This window comes from Octopus sinensis, linkage group LG1 (assembly GCF_006345805.1).
Source record: "Octopus sinensis linkage group LG1, ASM634580v1, whole genome shotgun sequence".
Classification (NCBI taxonomy): domain Eukaryota; kingdom Metazoa; phylum Mollusca; class Cephalopoda; order Octopoda; family Octopodidae; genus Octopus; species Octopus sinensis.
In genome coordinates, this window is record NC_042997.1 from 212140919 (window position 1) to 212162841 (window position 21923).

Consider the following 21923-nt stretch of genomic DNA (forward strand, 5'->3'; position numbering starts at 1 on the left):
TGAAAGGATGAAAAGCAAAGTCAACCTCAGCGGAATTTGAACTCAGAATGTAAAGATAAACGAAATACTGCTAAGCATTTCGCCCAGCGTGCTAACGTTTCTGCCAGTTCACTGCCTTTTTACATGAAATTATTGATGAAGGACTTGGTCATGTGTTGGCACCCTGATCAATTCCACCCTTCTGAAATAACAGTGGTCATGTAACTTCTCTATAGTAAGAAGCCTGTTCTGCTCTGGCCCCTTATTCTTATACGCATCATTTTCGAGGTAAAACTAAAGGCAGAGTATTAAATGATGTGAAGTTTCTCTGTAAAATATAAAGTGAAGTGCTTTGAGCCATTCTGAAATCCACGTGTTTTATTTAACACTACAGGTGAGATAGATGCTGGTGATTTCTCCAGATTCTCTCAATTTCCAAACATGTTTTGAATACGTTGTGTTTGCTTGGTTGTGGTGACAGAATGACTATTGAAATGGTGCTCTCATCAGCACGTTGTATACAATGCTTCAACATGCAGGCAGTAAACTCACTGTTTCAGCAGATGCTTTTATTTCCCTTTAGTTGCAATATCTTTGGCATTGTAGGTCTTAACAGTATTAAACATTTCTTATACTGCTGTAGCTCACCTTCACATTGTTTTTATTGAACAACTGGAAGACATTTATAACTCTTCAGGAAACTTTTTGCACACAGGGAAATGTTTGCAGCATTAGATTTAACATCAATGTTGCATGGTGGGTTATACCATATAACATTTCTTTCGCAAGTGGTTTGTTGGGTGGTGACAAGATATGGTCATTTAGTACTGTACATGTTGTTTGTATCAGCTGAGAGATGGCACAGTGCAGTGCACTGTGACCCTGTTAGTTTAATCAGAGGGTAAAGCATTTACTGGCATGCTGATATTTCCTGGTCCCTCTGTCCCGCTTCTAATCACTTTGTACTTTGAAGGTCTACCTAAAATCTCATCACTACTATTTCTATCTCTTTTCAGATCCACCTGAGTACTTGTGTAGCTCTTCTACAGCAAGAAACCAGTTCTGTTCCGGCCCCTTATTCTTATATGCATCATTTTCGAGGTATAGCATCCCTCGCTCAGAGTTTGCAGTCTTGCAAGCTGTACAGCAACCTCACAACTGTTGGTGACAGGAAAAGCAACAACAACAAAAAAAAAAAAAACCCTCAGAACACTCAGTAAAGTGAAACAGGGAGCTCAAAGAGGAGCAACAGGGAAAGATTTAGCTTCAAAGAAATGAAGCCTTCCACCTGTAATCCATCCAACCACACACACACACGAAGGGGAACAGGAAGCATAAAACCAAAATCCAACAAATAGAACTGAAATACGAATGAAATATTTGGCAAAAATTGCTGTAAAAAGATAAATGTCACGACATTTGTATGTGAAGCAATTACAATTTATTAGCTAATTAATTTATTAGCTAATGAATGGCTGCAGTAGTTTGAGAGATGTGACTGACTGACGAAGGTGTGTTGATTAAACGTGGCTTTGTTAATGATGTTTTCATGACAAAATAATGTTAGAACAATCAGCATTGGTAATCTGTTAAGAACTGTGCAGGTTTATTCTTACACGAAAGATGGAATTATACAGGTGAATCATACTTAAGCTCATTAAAATGGTTAAGAAAAAATAATAAACCTGTTCGGAAGAATTTGAACCATTACAATAAAACTTTGAGGATCATCTGTTTAAAGGTGTGGAATTGTCAAAGAAAAACCTGACTGAATGAAGACGTTCTGCTGAGAATATTTGTTCTGTAAAAACAAATTATAAGTCAGAACACAAGATTGTTAAGTGCGGAAACAAATATAGAGTCGGGAGACAGAAGAGGATATATTTACCAGAAGCTGTGATCATTCGGTGAAATAGCATATAAGGAACCACCAAAGCATCTCTCCACATCCCCCTATGTCCCTCACTCACTGCCCCACCCCTCTACTCCTGAAATTTACTAAATCATCTCATTTCTTTCTCATTCTCATCCCTCTCCTGTCCACTGCATCACTATTACTTTTCTGCAGCTCTGCACTATCGGTCATCTCCACCCCCACCCCCTCCCTGCGTCCACAAACTCATACATCATTGGTCAGCCACCATTCATTATATCTCCCTTCCACTTTCAACCCTATTCAACCTTTACAATTTACCTATCTCGCCTTCCCCCTCCCTCGTACTTCTCTTGCAATCCCCACCAACCCACACTCATACTCCCTCTGTCCCTTGAGGGTCCACCCACACACCTGTCTTTCCATCTCCATCCGATCACTCCCACCTCCCTTCTAAAACATGAGCAGTCGTGTAGCTCCTTTACGGCCAGAAATCTGTCATGCTCTGGCCCTTTATCTCATACTTTTATCCCTCATCTTCTGGCAAGAAGGTGCCCCCTTTGGTTTTGTTGTCTTGCAGGCTGTATGGTAACCTTACTAGTGCTGCTGGCACTAAAAATGCACCGAAATATATGCTGTAAAGTGGCTGGGATTAAGAGGAGCATCCAGCTGTGTAAACCCCTGCCAAAGTAGGCAGTGGGGCATCCAGCTGTGTAAACCCTGCCAAAGTAGGCAGTGGGGCATCCAGCTGTGTAAACCCTGCCAAAGTAGGCAGTGGGGCATGATAGATGGATGTTACATGATGAGAAACAATAAAACAGTCGTCACTGGAGCAATTACGACCAAAGCCTCACCAGGAGACAATACATTGAGACCACAGAATATACTGGAATTTGCCAATTCTCTGGAAGATGTTTGTGTAGAAATTGAAAAAGAAATCAACGTAAAGCAGCCAAATATGACAAAAAATGATTAGAACTGGAGAAGAATATATTGTCTTTAATATATCAATTGGTGTTTACTAAAACATTGCATGGAAAAATGGTTTAGAAAGCCTGAACCTAAAGAGTCAGAGGAAACAGAAAACAGGGGAGGAGAGAAAAAGAGAGAGAAGAATGTAGGTAAACCTATTCTCAATAGTAAGAGAGATCATAGATGAGAATTATAAACAATTCTATATGCAGGAGTCATTCAGTTTTGTGTGTTGCAGTTGAAGGGTGAAATATAATTTTAACCTACAAACCCAATCTAGGTCTAATTAATTTCAAAATATTTTTCCTGAAACTGATTGATTAACCCTTTCATTATCAACCCGGCCAAAACTGGCTCTGGCTATGTAGTATTAATGTCTTGTTTTCATAAGTTCTGAATTAAAATCTTCCACCAAACCTTAGTCACAATTTATGTTCCTAACACTAGCTTAAATGATAACGAAGTTATTTTACTAAGTTCTTTGTTATATTTAAAGTAATTGAAAGAAATACAGAGCATCTCTACAGAAATATGGTAACGAAAGGGTTAATGTGATTATTTATTACCTTCAACTTGAAATATATATGAACAAATTCAAACTTTATGCCAAGTCATCATGTTCTTCCTTCTCACCTGTTGACGAAGTCATCTATGGATGACCATAACAGTAATAACAAGTATAGACCAATACAAGAGCCTCGTTATAATCCCAGAGAACATATTTTCTCAGGTATTTCTAAGTCTTGTATATGTGATTAAAATATAACCATACCACAACTTAATCTTACATTTAACAGCATGTATACTACAATACATATGACTGGCTATGTATTACTGGGTGTACATTACATATGAAGGCACTGCATAAAACACTAATTTATTAAAAAGTCTGATGACATTAACATACTTTTTTTACAATAGAAAACATTTCCTAGAAAATATTGAAAACATATAAGATAGTGCATTGACTATATATATATATATATATATACACACACACACATATGAAGGTAGATAGATGTTCCTAGAAAATATTATTGAAAGCATAAGATAACACAATGATATGTGTATTCCTAGAATATATTGAATACAAAAGATAAAAGTGAACAGAGAGCAGAACAAGACTTGGTCTAAAGGTTAGAGAATAAATATTAATCTGCGATCATATTCGTGATAATTGATCTTCTACTTCTTCTTCGCCCCCCCCCCCCAAACTATTATCAATGCTATCTGACACAACTAAAAGGATTTACCAATTAGAAATGAAACAATTGATAACAGCCATTTCCCAAGAACTAACCTGGCAAACAATATATTAGTTTAGCTGTTTGGGTTGGCACTAATGGCTTTTAATCAATATGGTTGTTTCTGAACATGTGGTGTTGGGGGTGAAGGGTATGCGTGTGCGTGAGAGAGAGGGAGAGAGAGTTGGATGGGTGAATGCTTCTGTTTTGCTGATGGAGATATGTTTCATGGTGCAGAACATTCTGGCTGATTGCAAATTTGTTTGACAAACAGTAAGAAGAGAACCTTCTAGAACAAACAAATATAATAAACATATAAATAAATAGAAACCCAACAAAAATGAGTTCATTTAAAAGTAGACTAAATGCCTGTTGTAGGGCTGAGCTGAAGGATTTATACACAACACGTGATATATATAATGAATGGTGCATATATATATATATATATATATATGTGATAATACAAACACTATGATGTATATATGTGATATAATATATATACTCTCTTTTACTCTTTTACATGTTTCAGTCATTTGACTGCGGCCATGCTGGAGCACCGCCTTTAGTCGAGCAAATCAACCCCAGGACTTATTCTTTGTAAGCCCAGTACTTATTCTATCAGTCTCTTTTGCCGAACCGCTAAGTGATGGGGACATAAACACACCAGCATCGGTTGTCAAGCAATGCTAGGGGGACAAACATACACACACACATATATATATACATACATATATACGACGGGCTTCTTGCAGTTTCCGACTACCAAATCCACTCACAAGGCTTTGGTTGGCTCGAGGCTATAGTAGAAGACACTTGCCCAAGATGCCATGCAGTGGGACTGAACCCGGAACCATGTGGTTGGTAAGCAAGCTACTTACCACACAGCCACTCCTGCAAATACTATGATGTATATATGTGATATAATATATATATATATATATATATATATATATATATAGAGAGAGAGATGTGCAAAGGTTAGTGTTCTCAATGATGTAGAGGGAGAAGTTCAGCTTAGATCTAGAAATACAATGGTTGGACACATCATTGTCAGTGTTATATCCTAAAGTGATTGGATGCTTTGGGTTTTAGAAGAAACCCCTTCACCAAGACAGCCTGACCTTAGGCTGACTAAATCTGTGTCTGTGACCAAGTGCCATTCTACTGACCTCACTGATCCCCACTTTTTTTTTTTAGTCAGAATAAGAAACCGAAATTTAATGAGAAGAGAAAATAGCAGGGAATTAGTGAGGATGGGGGAGGAGAGATAAGAAAAGGATAGATAGAGAGAAAGGGCAGAGTGAGGGAGTGAGAGAAAGACTGACTCTTGTAAGGGAAGGAAAATTTAAGGTAGAATGAGCCAACAGTTAACAATGGTCTGTGTAGAAACTGAACCACTAATTAGGAATGAAGAAGCATTTGTAAAAAAGAATGTCAGAATTTACTAACAGAATGTCTTAATAATGTAACAATGACAATACATCTTCTCTGACAGGGGCCACCATCTCCCCCTGCTATGAGAACCACTTAAGAAGAAAATTGTTGCAATTTGTCTCACTTCCTTGAAAACAACAGCTGCTTCTATAAGACACTGGTACAAAGCTAAAAATAAACCCCAAATACACTCTACATACTGATAGAGTGTAATACATCAGTGCTCAGATCTGTGTTATAGAATGTTCTTGCGTCATTCCAGACAGTCAACAGGGAGCCGATGGAAGGGCTGGGTATAAGTGCCAGGTATGTCTGTTGATGATGGGAGATAACACTCCAGATCTATGAGGCTTCTGCCGAGTTGATAACCCCACTGCATATTTCAGAATGTGATCAAGGCTGGGGTGGTGGGCATCTAAGCAGTGTCAGCATGATGACAAAGTGAGTGAAGAGGATGTTGGGCCTCCTTTAAAAGTTAACATTGTGACAGTGGTGGAAGGGAAAACAAGGAAGTTGGGACAAAGGTTGATCAACATCTCAAGACATAAGGCTTCACATTTTAGCAACTCGAGAATAATTTCCATACAAGAAAATAATGCAGTATAAAAATAGGAAATTTAATGGGAAATATTGGATTGGAATACTTATGTCCAGTGTACAAGATGAAAGCTTCAGAATGTCCTCTCCACCAACCACAGTCTGATGTGGAGGTCATAAATTTGAGCTTGAGATCATACTGATTTGGTGGGAAATATTAAAGAAATGATTATGAATGTTGTTGAGAAATAATTATTTTAGCTTCTGTGTTCTGGTTGTAACTAACGACATACAATTGTCAGTTTTTGAAACTTTAATTCTTAATATCAGAAGTCAAAGTGAAAACCCAAGAGACAAAACTAATTTATAATATTTTTATGTTTTAAAATATTCAACCTGGTCACAACTGGTCAACAGCTCACAACAGATTGACTTCTATTTTTAAATTTGAATCCAAACTTTTATGGATTAACAACTAACATTAGAAATGTCAAAATCTAAAATAGCTAAAGTGTTACACTTTAACAATAAAATATTCTTCACTGGAGAAGTCATTTTAAATGGATAACATTTCGCTGTACAAAAGTGTTTGTGTTTTAAGAGATTATACAGTTATTGTAATGTTCTAAATGTACTTAGTGAATAAAATATTAAATAACAAACAATATCTGAAAAGGCTTGTCAGTATGTCTTGTGGTCCCAATGGACAAAATGGGAAAGACGTTGCCTTGGAGAGTGCAAGGGAGATGCACTGGAACAGCCACTCTGACTCATGAGGTTTGCCAGTAGCAGTGAGCAGGGATGTGGCCCAGGGGAGACAGTGGAGGTCTCCACTGTCACAGGTTCAATCAGGCTGTAGATCCACTTTTAACAATAATAGTTTAAGATTTAACCAGAAATATAACTATATCTGGATATCAGTTCGTTGTTAATTACCAAATGAATAACTATCTATCTATCCGCTCAGTCGAAGTCGACTCTTGGTTACTCGATGGGTCAGTGTCCTCCAGCCAGTTCTATCCTGGGCTGCTTCTTTCATATTGGCTATGTCCATTCTGGTATCACTCTTGATGGTGTCAAGCTAGTGGGTTCTTGGTCGGCCTCTTCCTTTCTTGCCACTGACCATTCTGAGCATGATGTCCTTCTCCAGGGATTTTCTCTGCATAATATGACCAAAATATGTCAATCTATGCTTGGTGATCCTAGCTTCTAGCGACAGTTTTGGCTTGATCTGCTTAAGAACTTCTCCATTGGTGAGCCTCGCTGTCCATGGAATCCGTAAACATCTTCTCCAACACCAAAGCTTGAATACATTAATTCTCTTCTGGTCAGCTTTCTTTAGTGTCCAGGTCTCGCATCCATATGTTGCTAAATGAATAACATAATTATAAATTTGTTTCTATGGAACTTTTTAATTGGGTAAACATTGATGAAAGAGTTAAATACACTCAGTTATGTCACTGGACATAAACTGACAACTATATTACAAACAGTTTAATTATTGTTGCATCTATTTTGCTGACAGATTGTTGTGAATTAAATAAAAAAATCATTTTAATTTTGCCTTTGGAATGTGAACAAGAAGCTGAGTGAAGATTATATGTGTATTTTTAGAAATAGTGAGAAATGACAGATAAAGTAAATTGATGAACCATTCAGAAAGTGTAGAGATTATCAATGACGAAGACATGGAATGGCCGTTTGGCACCATTCAGACTTTTTTTCTGTCAAATGTTTATTTATTCCAGTGTTTTCATTTAATCATTCATAATCTTGTAGCTTTGAGATTTTGATTATGGGATTGTATATTTTCGAAATGACATTGAAGGGTAGGTGTTAGAGGCAGGATCTGGACAGTTAGAAAATGAACAGGTAGAATATTTGTGCTGGATACGGCCGCATTGAATACTAAATGGCGAAAGGACATCTGGTGGTTCAGACTGACAAGATGAAGACAAAACAACTGAAAAGCTTTAGGAATTGGCTTTTACATTACAACATGTACAATTCATTCAATAAATATAGATATTTTAGTGATATGAATATTTATCTATTCACCACGGTACTTAATCATGATGATGATGATGGTACTTAATGTGGACTTAATTAGAAAAAGTTCCCGCAGTGTCATTAAATACAAATAATATATTTACTAAACTTTTAGTTATTCTTCTGAGCAGAAAGAGAGAAGAAGCATTTTTTGTTTTTCTGTTTTTCCAGCTTCAAATATTGGATGGTTGGTTTGTTCTTCATTGGATAATATCAAAGAGAAATCTACAAATCTTTTTATCCAAAAAGAATGACTCCCAATTCAAGAATTGTATTGAAAAGGTCAGAGTTCTTTGTGGATGTTTCGTTTTTTCCTTTTGCTATTTTGGCAAAACCATTTCAATTGGTTTTGTTAGCATCTACAGTCCTACAGACATCTTCTTCCTCAGCTGCTAGTTCAGCTAGTCTTTGATGTTTTACTAAGAATTTTATTCTCTATTTTGGCTTTGCTGCTAAAATGAAGACACTTATTCCAAAACTGTTCCCTGCTCCTTTCCACCATTCTTTTTCTTGCCTACATTTCCACATAAAGAGTAAGGACAATCTGTCCCTACACAACAATACTAGGAGTACAAGCTAAACACCCTTTCAGAGTGGCCCTAACAACTACAACGAAAATAACAACATAAGGGTGAAATGTAAGGACTGTCTTTAATGCAAGGTTATTTCTCACTGAGATTGATGTGATCATTACCATATTTCATAATAATTACACCTGTCAGGTGTGTCTATTCCCATCCAAAGTCTCAGCAGTCCTTCAAGATTGTAATTCAAATCTTCTGGCCATTTATATCAACTTGGTTGGATCTCTGAGAAACTACTTTCACAAGAATATGACTTAACTCTTTTATTCATTTCAGTCATTTTTGACTGTGACCATGCTGGAGCATTGCCTTTAGTTGAACAAATCAACCCCTGGACTTATTCTTTGTAAGCCTGGTACTTATTCTATTGGTCTCTTTTGCTGAACCACTAAGTTACAGGAATCTAAGCACACCAACATCGGTGTCAAGCAATGGTGGGAGGACAAACACAGACACACAAATACATATACGACAGGCTTCTTCCAGTTTCCGTCTTCCAAGCCCACTCACAAGGCTTTGGTCAGCCCAAGGCTATAGTAGAAGACACTTGCCCAAGGTGCCACACAGTAGGACTGAACCCGGAACCATGTGGTTGAGAAGCAAGCTTCTTACCACACAGCTACATTTGTAAAAAATTCTATCATCCTTTCCTGGATTGCTTTCAATGGATTGGGAGACATATTTCTCCATTGTTCATACAAACATACAAAAAAAATTGATTGACTAGAAAAAAAACAACCAAAAGAAACAAACAAACAAAAAAACATACAAACTATTGTCTCTGTTTAAGACTGATGGTAAACTGCCCTGGGAATTAATTATTATTTAAACAACGCAAGATAATTAAGATTCTCAAGAAATATGAATACTGATAACGAAATTAATGTACGTTCAAGAGAAGATGCAAAATGTTGCGACAGGGTAGAAATTCTTGAAATAAATACATAATAATAATAGTGACATTAGATCCGACACTAAAGCACGACACAGTGCTTGGATCTGTCAGGCCCGATTGTCTAATCCATGCCAGTATGATGTTTCAAATGATGATGATGATGATGATGGTGATGGTGATGATGATGTTTCAAATGGTGATGATGATGTTTCAAATGATGATGATGATGATGATGATGATGATAAAGCATCGATAAAGAATAAAGACAGTGAAAGAAACGATGTTTTAGATGTCATCCTTTGAAAATATGCAAACAAGGGGAAGAACAGTATTTTATTTATTTATTTATTTACTTTCCAGTGTATCATTTTTGTGTTGCTTTTATTTTGTGCGGTTGTTTGTCAAAGTAAGAAAAAACAAACCCACCTGATTGGAATACAAAATATTTCACTGATTAATAATGACTTTCAGAGAAATACTTTAGAATCAGTCAACCCCTTCTCACCAAAAAAAAAACTAGGCTGCTGTTTCTACTACTACCATTCACATAATTTCTCCTCTCATCTGTGCAAATAGCTGATGTCAAATTAATGAGAAACAGCAAAACAAACACCCAGTTGGCAGCTTGCCAAGTTATGTCTCCCATCTTACTCTTGTTTTTGACAACTCTATCCATAATTTAGGTAAAAATAGGGTGTTGAGCTATATATGTTTCACTGGACCGACAACAAATGAGGTGTAGGTATATTCATGAACATCACTGATCTGTGCTGGTGGCACATAAAAGAGCACCATTCGAGCGTGGTTGTTGTCAGTGCCACCTGACTGGTCCCATGCCGGTGGCATATAAAAAGCACCCACTACACTCTCGGAGTGGTTGGTGTTAGGAAGGGCATCCAGCTATAGAAACCTTGCTAACTCATATTGGAAACTGGTGCAGCCTCCTGGCTTGCCACTCCTCAATCAAACCATCCAATCCATGCCAGCATGGAAAGAGGATGTTAAACGATGATGATGATGATGTAATAAGCTGTGCTTGAGAAGAAAACCCATCAAGCCAAGTGAAATCATAGCTGTGGCAGATACTGGCACCACACAACAGGCACCTGTGCTGGTGGCACATAAAAGCACCCATTACATTATCGGAGTGGTTGGCATTAGGAAGGGCATTCAGCCATAGAAACCATGCCAAATCAGACAGGAGCCTGGTGCAGCCCCTCAGCTTACTAGCCATGGTCAAACCCTCCAACCCATGCCAGCATGGACAAATGGATGTTAAATGATGATGATGATGGTAATGATGATAAACAAAATTGGACACACATCCTCAAGGTGTGTATATTGTTAGTTCGTCATGCAGGTGTGTTTCTGCTCCTTTTACGCGCCAATGTCTGTCTCTTTGAAAAAATAAGGGATTTGATGCAAGTTGTCTCGCTTGGCTATGACTTACTTTCAGGTGTTTTACACCAAAGGCATTAAGAATATATTCTCTTACCTAAAAAACACAACTGCCAGACGAACCAACAATACACACACCTTGAGGATGTGAGTTTGATTTTGTTTAAATACCTCGAGGTACTTCTAATTCATATTTGAATACACACACATATATATATATATATATATTATATAAAAAGGCTTAGTAAAATAAATTACTTTGCCGCATACTGAACTCATTAGAAATAGTAGCTAAAAAAAACTTTTTTAAAACTATTTCTAATACTTAAAGAAAACCTCTCTCATATAGTGTTTGCTCAATTCAACTCACGAAAGTATGGGGGTAAAGACATTAAAAAATCAAATGCAAAGGTTATTTGAGAACGTACGTTTCAAGATTAGTCAACTCGACATTTCTATCATCAGCTCAGAACTCCTTGGTTTGGATTTGAAAACACTGAAAGTGGGAGCATACCCTTTCGGCTTCTTATCACTTCTGAAGATCTGCTCGAAACTAACAGTGCCAGCAAACTCAAATATGCAAGCGAAGAATTTCTTGCTCTCCCCTTTCCACCCGCGTGGGTTAAAATCAGTAAACACTATGCTTTTTTCGGTAAAATCCGAGGCATTAAAAGAGAGAGATGAATTATAATTTCAACAATTGAGAGTAAAATTAATTATTATTAATCAATTTCACCAAGTATTCAGTATGCAAAGGGACCATTTAAGGCGAATTCAAATTATTACATTATATAAAAGGGCTTAGTAAAATAAATTACTTTGCCGCATACTGAACTCATTAGAAATAGTAGCTAAAAAAAACTTTTTAAAACTAGCGGCAAAGTAATTTATTTTACTAAGCCCTTTTATATAATGTAATAATTTGAATTCGCCTTAAATGGTCCCTTTGCATACTGAATACTTGGTGAAATTGATTAATAATTAATTAATTTTACCCTCAATTGTTGAAAATATATATATATATATATATATATATATAGGAGAGTATTGTAGTTCACTTGAAGCATTGTGTATTGTTTGTAAAGAATAAAAACAATGCACTATAATACAAACAATGGGCAATTTACCTGTTGTAATTTAGTTCTCCATAGTCTGATATATTTTGGAATAAAATTCCTTCTTCAGATATTCTTAGATGGGGTCGCTGCTGAGAAGTTATTCCATCTAAGAATATCTGAAGAAGGAATATTATTCCGAAATATCATATCAAACTATGGATGACTAAATTACAACAGGTATATAGTCCACTGTTTGTATTATAGTGCATTGTTGTACCATTCAAAACTGTATATATTATACACACACACACACACATACACACACACAGAGGGAGAGAAAGAAAGAAAAACTTAAAGACAAGAGAAAATAGAAATGAAAGAATTCTGCTATGGATTGCCATTTGAGGGAACGTAGCTAAAAGACAGACACAGAAAGAAAATAAAACCACAGAGAAAAGACATTGGAGTCGATAGCTGGAAATAACAGAATGGTGGAATAAGGAGGATTAAGTAAGAGAAACGACAAGGATGGAATGAAAAAGGTATGTGTGTGGAGGGGGTGTGTGTGTGTGGAGGGGGGTGTGTGGGTGTGTGTGTGGAGGGTGTGTTCAGCGATAAAAACTGATATTGCAATTTGATGATAAGATCAATTGAACAGAAGTGTTGCTAGTTATGAGCATTTCATGGTTGTCTCTTTGATTGGGAATCAATGAGGATTCTCCAGCAATGAATAATGGAAGCACCAAAGAATGAGGAAATATGAAAGTATTCATAAAATTCTTTAAATCCAATGTAATGAGGATATTATGACAGTGTAGAGCTATCAAATAATGGACGATTTTAATGTAATAAAGCTGTACCTAGAAATGAAGCCTGTTTCTACTTGAGAACCTGGAGATATCTGAATACATGAAAGGAAGAAAATATACCAGAAGCTGACAAAAGAAATGAAATTTAAAGAGTTCTTACTCTCACCATTCTTTGTTTTGTTAATCTTCACCCCTATCATTCTTGTCATTGCTTAACTTTCAATGTTTTCTCCACCACCCTCATCATACACTCCCCTTTTCTAAACAGTCACACACTCCTTCTTCCTTACTTTTATTGTTTTTATTATTTTCATTTCTTGTAATTTACATGACTCTCCTTCAGCTTCATTACTGAGTTCATCATCATCTTTTTAATGTGCTGGGTACCATGTAAAGAAAGCACTGGTGACGGTACCACATAGAAAACACTGGTGACGGTACCATGTGAAAAGCACTGGTGATGTACCTCATGAAAATTACCTGGTACACTCTGTAAAGTGGTTGGCATTAGGAAGAGTATCCAACCGTAGGGACCATGATAAAGCAGACAATGGGGCTTGGTGTGGCTCCTGTCAAACTATCCAGCCCATGCCAACATAGAAAACGGATGTCAGATGATGATGATGATGATAATGTTCCATGCTTGCATGAGCTGGATGAAATTCAGTTAGAATCAATTCTTTCCCAGTTTCCATGTCAGATAATAGCTGTGCCTGGCCAACATTGGAAACAAAGGATGCCACTTGTGTGACAGTGACACTCATTTACAACTATCATGCACTTTCAAAACAAGGAGACCATTACACCCACATGATGGTCTTCTTTTAGCTTCAGGGGAAAGAGCAGGACCTGCTGAACGTGCTCTGCAGTGGAACTGAAGTTATACTTTACATTCCATACAATGACATGTTCAAGTAGTTATCTCCCTCCTGGGCCAGTGATAGCATTTTCCCTTAATAGTTCATCCCTCCCACCCCTCCATTCGCTGCCATTCTGCTTCTTTTGGTTTCCAATATCATCATTAGATTCCACTTGTTGAAAACTGACATGTTTTCTTAGTCTTCTTTCTAGATCTATGTGTTTCTTCTGATGCAGATAGAAGAGTCCCTGCTCCTCCTCACCTGTGAACAATACTGCCCCCACCCACCACATGGCTACATTATCAGCTACTACTAGATTTAGATTAGATATGGACCCACCCATCACCTTTTAAAAACACATATCCAGTCTCTAACTGCTTAACTACAAGCCACCTATTACTTATAACACTCTCTTCATTATAACTGCCCAATTAAAGAAAGCATTAATGCTTCTGTACACAGCAATCTCTGCCATTCATAAACATGTCCTCTTACTCTGCTTCAAACTTTCTATGCCCAACACCTCTAAATAAATCTATTCCTCCTTCAATCATTTTCCAAATTCCTCCAACCAAGAAAAACTTCTTGAGGGATATCTTTGACTTCTTGAGGGATATCTTTCTCACTTCACCACTTTCCGAAGTTTCCTTCCTCAGCGACTTCAATGTTCTTCTTACTTTTAGTCTTCTTCCCATGTCGATCTTCCAGTCTTCCTCCAATCTTCTTCCCACTACAGAAGAGGGGCCTCTTTAAATATGATTGATCGCATCACCTTTAAATATCCCTGTTTCACTAACATTTATTTAATTTAAACTAAAACTTGAGCCAAATTCAGGGCCAGGACATCAAATATTTTGAACAGCTCCTTAATGCGATGGGTTTCTTGAACCTTAGAACAAACTACTCTAAATGCTTCCTCTCCATTCATTTTATTTAAGTTAGACTAATTACCAATGCCATAAACGTTTTCTACTCATTTTGGCTTTTTCTTCTTTTTCGCACATACATCAGTCTCTTGGCTATTGGAGATGATGTCAAATAATTGCTGTGCTGATGATGGATATTGAGGCAGAAATGAATCTACAACTGCCCTTTTAATATCCAGACAATAAGCCTGTTTTTTTCTTTAACTGCATGTCAGCTTTGGAGAATTCTTTAATCTTGAGATTATCTTCCCTTCTCAAGTGATGCTGGTCTTAATTGCTATTTGGTAATTATGATTCATTCACAAGAGGTGGGGATGATTTTAATAAATTAAGAACTTATGTTGTATGTGATACACCTGTAATTGTCTCTCACACATGCGTGCGCGCACACACACACACAGGGGTCATTCACCTGCTTGTAATGAATTCTCTTCAAATATTCAGTCACATTCAATAGTTTGATAAATGAGACTCTAAAAACTTCAAAAAAATTTCGAAAAGCAAACGTTTTTAGAAACGAGGACACCATCACCTGCCATTTATTATTCCCAGGATTTTAGTGTCAGGTTGCATAAATCAAAAGTGAACCCTTATTCAGAACCGGTTGCGTACAAACCTTGATGCCATATTGGCAAGAGGACATCGGCAGAATGAAATATGAATGTTAACGAACATTCAGAATGATAAATAGTTTTTACTGGATTAAACTACGAATAACAACCAGATCAAAAAAGATCAAAGGACTTTTGATGTACGGACAAAATTGCTGAGTTAATGAAATATTTGCTTGATGGGTTCGATAGAAATTATTTTAATTCACAAAAGTTAGCTCACCTGACAGTGGAGATCCCTTGAAAATAAGTGAATTCCAAAGTTTTATATTCTATTGCAGTTATTTAAAGTATAGGCAATAAAAGAGTTGAAACCAACACAGTTATAAACTAATTCTCAAATACCATTTACTAACAAATGCTGGTATTTTAACTGGAACGGCTGATTCATTATAAGAATTCCACTATTGTTACTTGTTCATACTTTTACATTCCACAATGGAAAGTTTCCTTGCCGCCACTCATCCTTCTCCCTCAATTCACTTTGTATGTTGATGACCCACCCAGACACCTTATCACCACTATTTTCTGTTTCTCTGCGCCTCCACCCTGATCTTTGAAAATGTAAGGAGCAGTTTCAAATACTGGATAGCATTCTTGTCTTAATCACTGATGAAAATACCTAGAAGCTTTTAACTGGGGCATCTAAAACTGAGTATTATTATGACAACTAACTGATTGTCCTACATTATATATTTATAGATAAATTCCTCTATTTACATAATATCGAGGTCTCATTCATTCTTTTGTTGTCATATTATTACTATTAATATATATAAATTGAATAAGTATCACTAACATTATTTAAAATAATGTTAATAGTAAAGTGGCTCCAGAAGGGGCATGTAAAAACGCACATGGTGTAAAGTGGTGAATATTTCAGAAATAACATTTTATGTGTCGGGTCCAGCAGATGAGCTTAAGTATCCTTTAGATACACAAAGTGAAATCTATAGATCCTGGAATAAATACATCTTTACTTATGTATTCCACACAAGGTCAGCCCGTCTCTGTGACATTTACTGCATCCACCATGTGTATATTTATAGTGAGTAAATTGTGGTTTAGAGCGACAGCTCTGTTCATAGCAAGTGGCATTTCAAAACCTCCACCTTATATGATACATCATAGAGAGGGCTGGGACCAAAGTTGGCTTTGGGAGAGCTCTGATCAATTTAGATCAGCTGAAAGCATTTAATAGGGTCGACCATCGCTATTTTGGAAGCTGTCCTGAAAGCAGGTGGTTTCGGACCCATTTTCAGAGGCTGGATTGCTGCAATGCCCAGCAGCACCTGCTCAGTGGTGAAAGTAATTAGTCACTTATCAGAGCTGTTTGGCGTTGCATGCTCAGGCTATCAGGGCTGCCTACTGTTGCCTCTTCTGTATGTATTGGCACTTGAGCCACTGCTGTGGAAGTTGAAACAGATAAGGGGTATCCCTTCTGAAATGGGACAAGGAAGGGCAGTGTCAGCCTATGTGGGTGAAGTTACCATCATGGTGTTGGATGCCTCCAAAGCGGAGATGGTCAACAACATCCTAAAGGAATATGAGTTGGTTGCAGGGGCTAAAATCAACAGTTGGTGGGTTTGCAGCTGGGACAATACCGTCGGATGGCATCATTGGACACTGGACCGACAGACCAGATAAATTGCTCAGGATCTGGTTTGGTCATGACCTTCAGGTAGATAAGAACTGGGATGAGGTGACAAACAGGGCAGCCAGTTTTACCCAGAAATGGGGAGCTGTACCTGAAAGGTCAACCAGAGGTGGCGAAGGCTTACATCCCCTCTGTTGTCATTTATTGCCTGACTCTCATGCCTTGTCCCAGTTACTGCTCGACCGGGCTGGAGCATTTCTAATTTAAATTCTTGTGGAAGGGATGCATTCCAATGGCGAGGTGTTCAGCCTGTTGCCTGCTTCCTCTGAGTGGTGGGTTAGGTATGCCATGGCCCCTAATGCACAGACACGCTCTTAGGTTATGGCACCTGCAACGATTTCTGGATGGTGAGCATGTGTAAGCTCCATTTGTGAGGCTTGTCTTTCCACAGCTCGTCTCCTCGATGGAGCTGCCATCCTGGGTGAAGAAAAGACCAAGGCTAGGCACATAGCACCCAGAATGTCGTCAGGCACTCACAGCCCTCTATCAGTTGCGCAATGGGATCAATCGATGTTCTGCTTTAGAAATTTCTAGAGGATTAGTGGTGAAGAAGTGCAACGACATTCTCAGGAAGAGCCTGGATGCTGATGAAAACAAACTGGCTAGTCTGTTCTGGAGGACATTCTGGTCGGGAACTCTCATGGATAATTTCCAGGTGTCCTTGGCCTGGCAGTGCTACCAGAGGGTTGGTCGCTACCTGTTCGAGATAAACTCTACAGGATCAGATGTGCTGTCAGACGGGCGTGTCCGAGGTGCATGCAAAATGAGGAAACCATTCTGCATGTTCTCATTCAGTATCCAGGCATTGCTGACCTGTGGGGTTATGTTGAACAACTGCTGTCACATGTGGAATGGATCTGTCTGTTGGCTGAGTCTCTAGTAATGATTGCCTCACCACCCACCTTCAATTGGGCAGGCAAGGTAGTTTTCTTTTGGTGGCTGTGGCAAAGAGGTTGTTTGGTGGACAAGTCTGAAAGGCATGAGGACAGATCCATTCGTCTTTGGTAGAGCTCTGATTGGCTTCTTCAGGTTTCACTTGAAAAAGAAAGTGAGAGTGAAGAGGGATATGCTGTCCTCGAGTGAGTTTATTGAAAGGTGGGTGAAAGTTGCAAAAATGGCAAGAGTGGATGGTACCTCTCTAAGTGTAGGCCTGTGAGTTGGAGAGAGCACTTGGTCTTGGGGTTTCAGGGAAATCTCAGACAGTGGGGTTCCTCGATTATCCCTAGAGGTGTTCCTGTATCAGGAGGGCCACATCTCTATCATCCTCCCTGCCACCGTTGTATGCCATGCATGTGTCCCTTCTTTTTCAAAAGCACCCACTACACTCACAGAGTGGTTGGCGTTAGGAAGGGCATGCAGCTGTAGAAACACTGCCAGATCAGACTGGAGCCTGGTGCAGTCTCCATGGCTTCACAGACCCCAGTTGAACCATCCAACCCATGCTAGCATGGAAAACGGATGTTAAACGATGATGATGATGATAATTATTATTATTATTATTGTTATTACTGTATTAAAGCAACAAGTTGACAGAATCATTAGTAAGTTGAACAAAATGCTGGGTAGCATTTCGTCTGTCTTTGAGTTCAAATTCTGCCAAGGTCAATTTAACTTTTCATCCTTTGGGGTTGATGTAATTGACTTACCTCTCTGCCCCAAATTGATGGCCAGGTTTCAAAATTTGAAACCCCATTTTTATTATTGTTATTGTTAGTATTATCATTGTTATTATTTTTATTAGTAAGATAATGAGCTGGCAGAAACGTTAGTATGCCGGGCGAAGTACTTAGTGGTATTTCATCTGCCGTTATGTTCTGAGTTCAAATTCCGCCGAGGTTGACTTTGCCTTTCATCCTTTCGGGGTCGATAAATTAAGTACCAGTTCCGCACTGGGGTCAATATAATTGACCTTAATACCTATGTCTGTCCTTGTTTGTCCCCTCTATGTTTAGCAACTTGTGGGTAATAAAGATATAGGTATTTCATCTATCTTTATGTTCCGAGTTCAAGTTCCGCTGAGGTTGACTTTGCCTTCCATTCTTTTCGGGGTTGATAAATCAAGTACCAGTGAAACACTGGGGTCAATGTAATTGATGAGTCCCTTCCCACCAAATTTCAGGGCTTAAGCTTTTAGTAGAAAGGATTACTATTATTGCTGTCTCGTAGCAAATTTATTGAAAGGAGGGCAAATGTCGGAAGAATAGCCAGTATGAAGGGACCAATTCTGAGGATACACCTGTGACAAAAAAGGTAAATATAAAAGGAGAAAAGGGCTCTCTACCCACTTTTTGACCAGGCTCTCGTGGCTTTTATGGGTTTTTCCATGAGTAACCTTTCGAAGCGCCTCCCCCTATTGGGAGTTTTTACTTGTTATATTTTCATTGTTATCTTGCATTTTTACACGGACTTTTCAAACGGACAAAACCCTTTTGTAATTTTCGTCCTCTATTTTGTCCTCACATGTTTTATTTGATTTTTGTCAGCCCTTGTGGCCAATAAACAAATTAATTATTATCATTATTATTATTATTAGTAGTAGTAGTAGTAGGATAAGTGTTGATACTACCCCCCCCCCCAATACTACTGCTGTTAATTGTCTCTGTGACATTATTCTAGACGTAATACGTTTAGACGTATTTCAGTGTGATGCTGAGGTAAAGACGAGAAGAAGCCTGTGCTGCAAGTAGAAACCCTATCAAGTGTTGAAGACACCAAAATGGTGATAAGCTGCACAAATAATCTACTGATACCATAGAAATGATGAAAACTGAATCTACGATGAGACTAAGTTGCAGCCTCTCCATCGACTCCCTCAGTGTAATCTAACACATCAGCTGATCGCTGCTGCTGCTGCTGCTGATGCTACTGCTACTCTCGCTGCATTGAAATTTTGTGTCACTTAATTTCGGTTCATTTCAAAATATTGATTGGAAAATATTGCACTTCTTCCCCGAAACTGAACCAGATAAGAATGCCATATATATATATGCCAGATGCATATATATATATATATATAGACTGTACATGCAGAGCCACCTACACACATGTAATAAATACCTGTGTATCTATACGTGTATTTGTGTGTGTGCACACACTCACACATACATAAATATATACAGATGTACATATAGATATACACAAATATATACATGTATGTAATCTCAATATATATATATATATACGCACGCACACACATACACAAGCAGCCACATCATCATCATCCCTGTTTTAATGCCTGCTTAACGCAGCACGCTGGGCGAAATGTTTAGCATTATTTCGTCTGTCCTTACATGCTGCGTCCAAATTCCACTGAGGTCAACTTTGCCTTTTATCCTTTCGGGGTCAATAAATTAAGTACCAGTTGCATACTGGGGTCAATCTAAATGACTGTCCCTCCCCTCCTCACAAAATTTCGGGCCTTGTGCCTGGAATAGAAAAGAAAAGAATGTCTGCCTTTGCCATGCTTGTATGAGACAGCTGGAATTATTGTGACAGATATTCTCTGACCAGACGCTCTTCCTATCACCAACACTCGCCCGTTTCCAAGCGATATTTCTTCTTTTGGTTAAACATGTTTTTATGGTAGGTAGGAAACACAGGATGCACATACTTATTCACAGCCATCACACACACACACAAGCGCACGCATGCATGCAACAGGTAATGGACCAGACTATTGGATGTTGTTATAGTAGTAATAATAAAATACAATAAGTAACTAAAGAAAATGTGGTGATGTGGAAGGCACAATAACTGATGTTGTCTCTGGCAGCTCAGTCCTGACTAAGAAGGAATTTATCTACAGACATGACAGAGTTGGGACCTACTGTAAATGATGCCAACACTATGGAATGAAAAGGGGAAAAACATGGTGTAGGCATATCCTGGAAAAGGTCTCAGCAAATGGTAAAGTGACCATACTCTGGGATAAGCCAACACATACAGATAGAGAAATCAAGGCTAACAGACTGGATATAGTTGTCAGAGATCATGAAGCAAAAAAATTTCTTCATATCAACAGATGACAATGTATCGCCAAAAGAAATGGAGAAATTCTCAAAATACAAAGATCTCGAAATAGAGGTAACTCGAATGTGGAGTCTAAAAAGAGAAACAATTCCTATTACAGTATGACAAAAAAAAAACATTCAGACAAATACATAACCAAAACACCAGGACTTATGAATGAGTACCACCAGGCACCACACACATCCTATGTAAACCACTTTCAATAGAGTGAACACAAAAACAGCACAACAAACCACAGCACATGCCCAAGGCACACAGAGCTGTGCTCGGCAGTGCAGTGAAAGCACGTGATAAAAATAAGACTACTGAATAATAATAATAATAATAATAATGTTGAAGAGTATGTTTGTCTAACTTACTTATCAGCCCATCCCTGTTGATTAATATGAAAATACCAATGACTTGTCTCCGTCTTTTTAGTCAATCAATAAACTGTTCAGAGGAACAGAATATTTCCTGGAAATTCACTGATGAAGATTTTATAAATTGGCTGATGACAGTGATGATGATTATGATGATGATGACGCTGCTGACTGGTGGGGGTGATCATATGATAATTTGGATAATGGTAATAACGTGGACGACGATGATGATGACTATGATAAAACTCCACATTTGGTAAACATGATGACATGACAGCAATAGTCTACATTAGGATACTGGGCACTTGATCAAAGTGTGTGAATGTGTGTCATGTGTGTGATGTTCTCTTTTGTGACAAAAAAGCAAGCAGGAAAAAGTAGACGCTAAAACAATGATGATGATAATATGTCCATCACTTGCAAGCTGGTAAATCTTGGCAGCCTGTTTCATGTCTTCACCAATTCTGTCCTGTGCCTGTGTAGCCACGAGAAGACATGGCTACCTTGCCAACCATCCCATTCAGTGACCTGATTGCGCACTGAGGACGAAACAGTTGAACGATAGAGCTGCACCGCCATGATGCTACCACACACTTTTAGCCGACCAGACTGGAGCAAAGTGAAATGAAATACCATGCCCAAGGAC

At 38.2% G+C, this 21923-nt stretch overlaps 1 protein-coding gene and 1 long non-coding RNA gene across 4 annotated transcripts in view; both read right to left on the reverse strand.

The window, feature by feature from the left end:
• The window catches only part of LOC115211914 (phosphatidate cytidylyltransferase, photoreceptor-specific), a 286511-nt gene that overhangs the window by 146588 nt on the left and 118000 nt on the right, over window positions 1–21923 (reverse strand). The gene's annotated exons all lie outside the window — the stretch shown is intronic.
• Window positions 357–15979, reverse strand: LOC118766088. Its single transcript, XR_005002017.1, has 3 exons — window positions 15815–15979; window positions 7757–7763; window positions 357–367 (listed from the first exon to the last, which is right to left on the reverse strand). It is a non-coding gene; the product is annotated as an uncharacterized LOC118766088 (long non-coding RNA).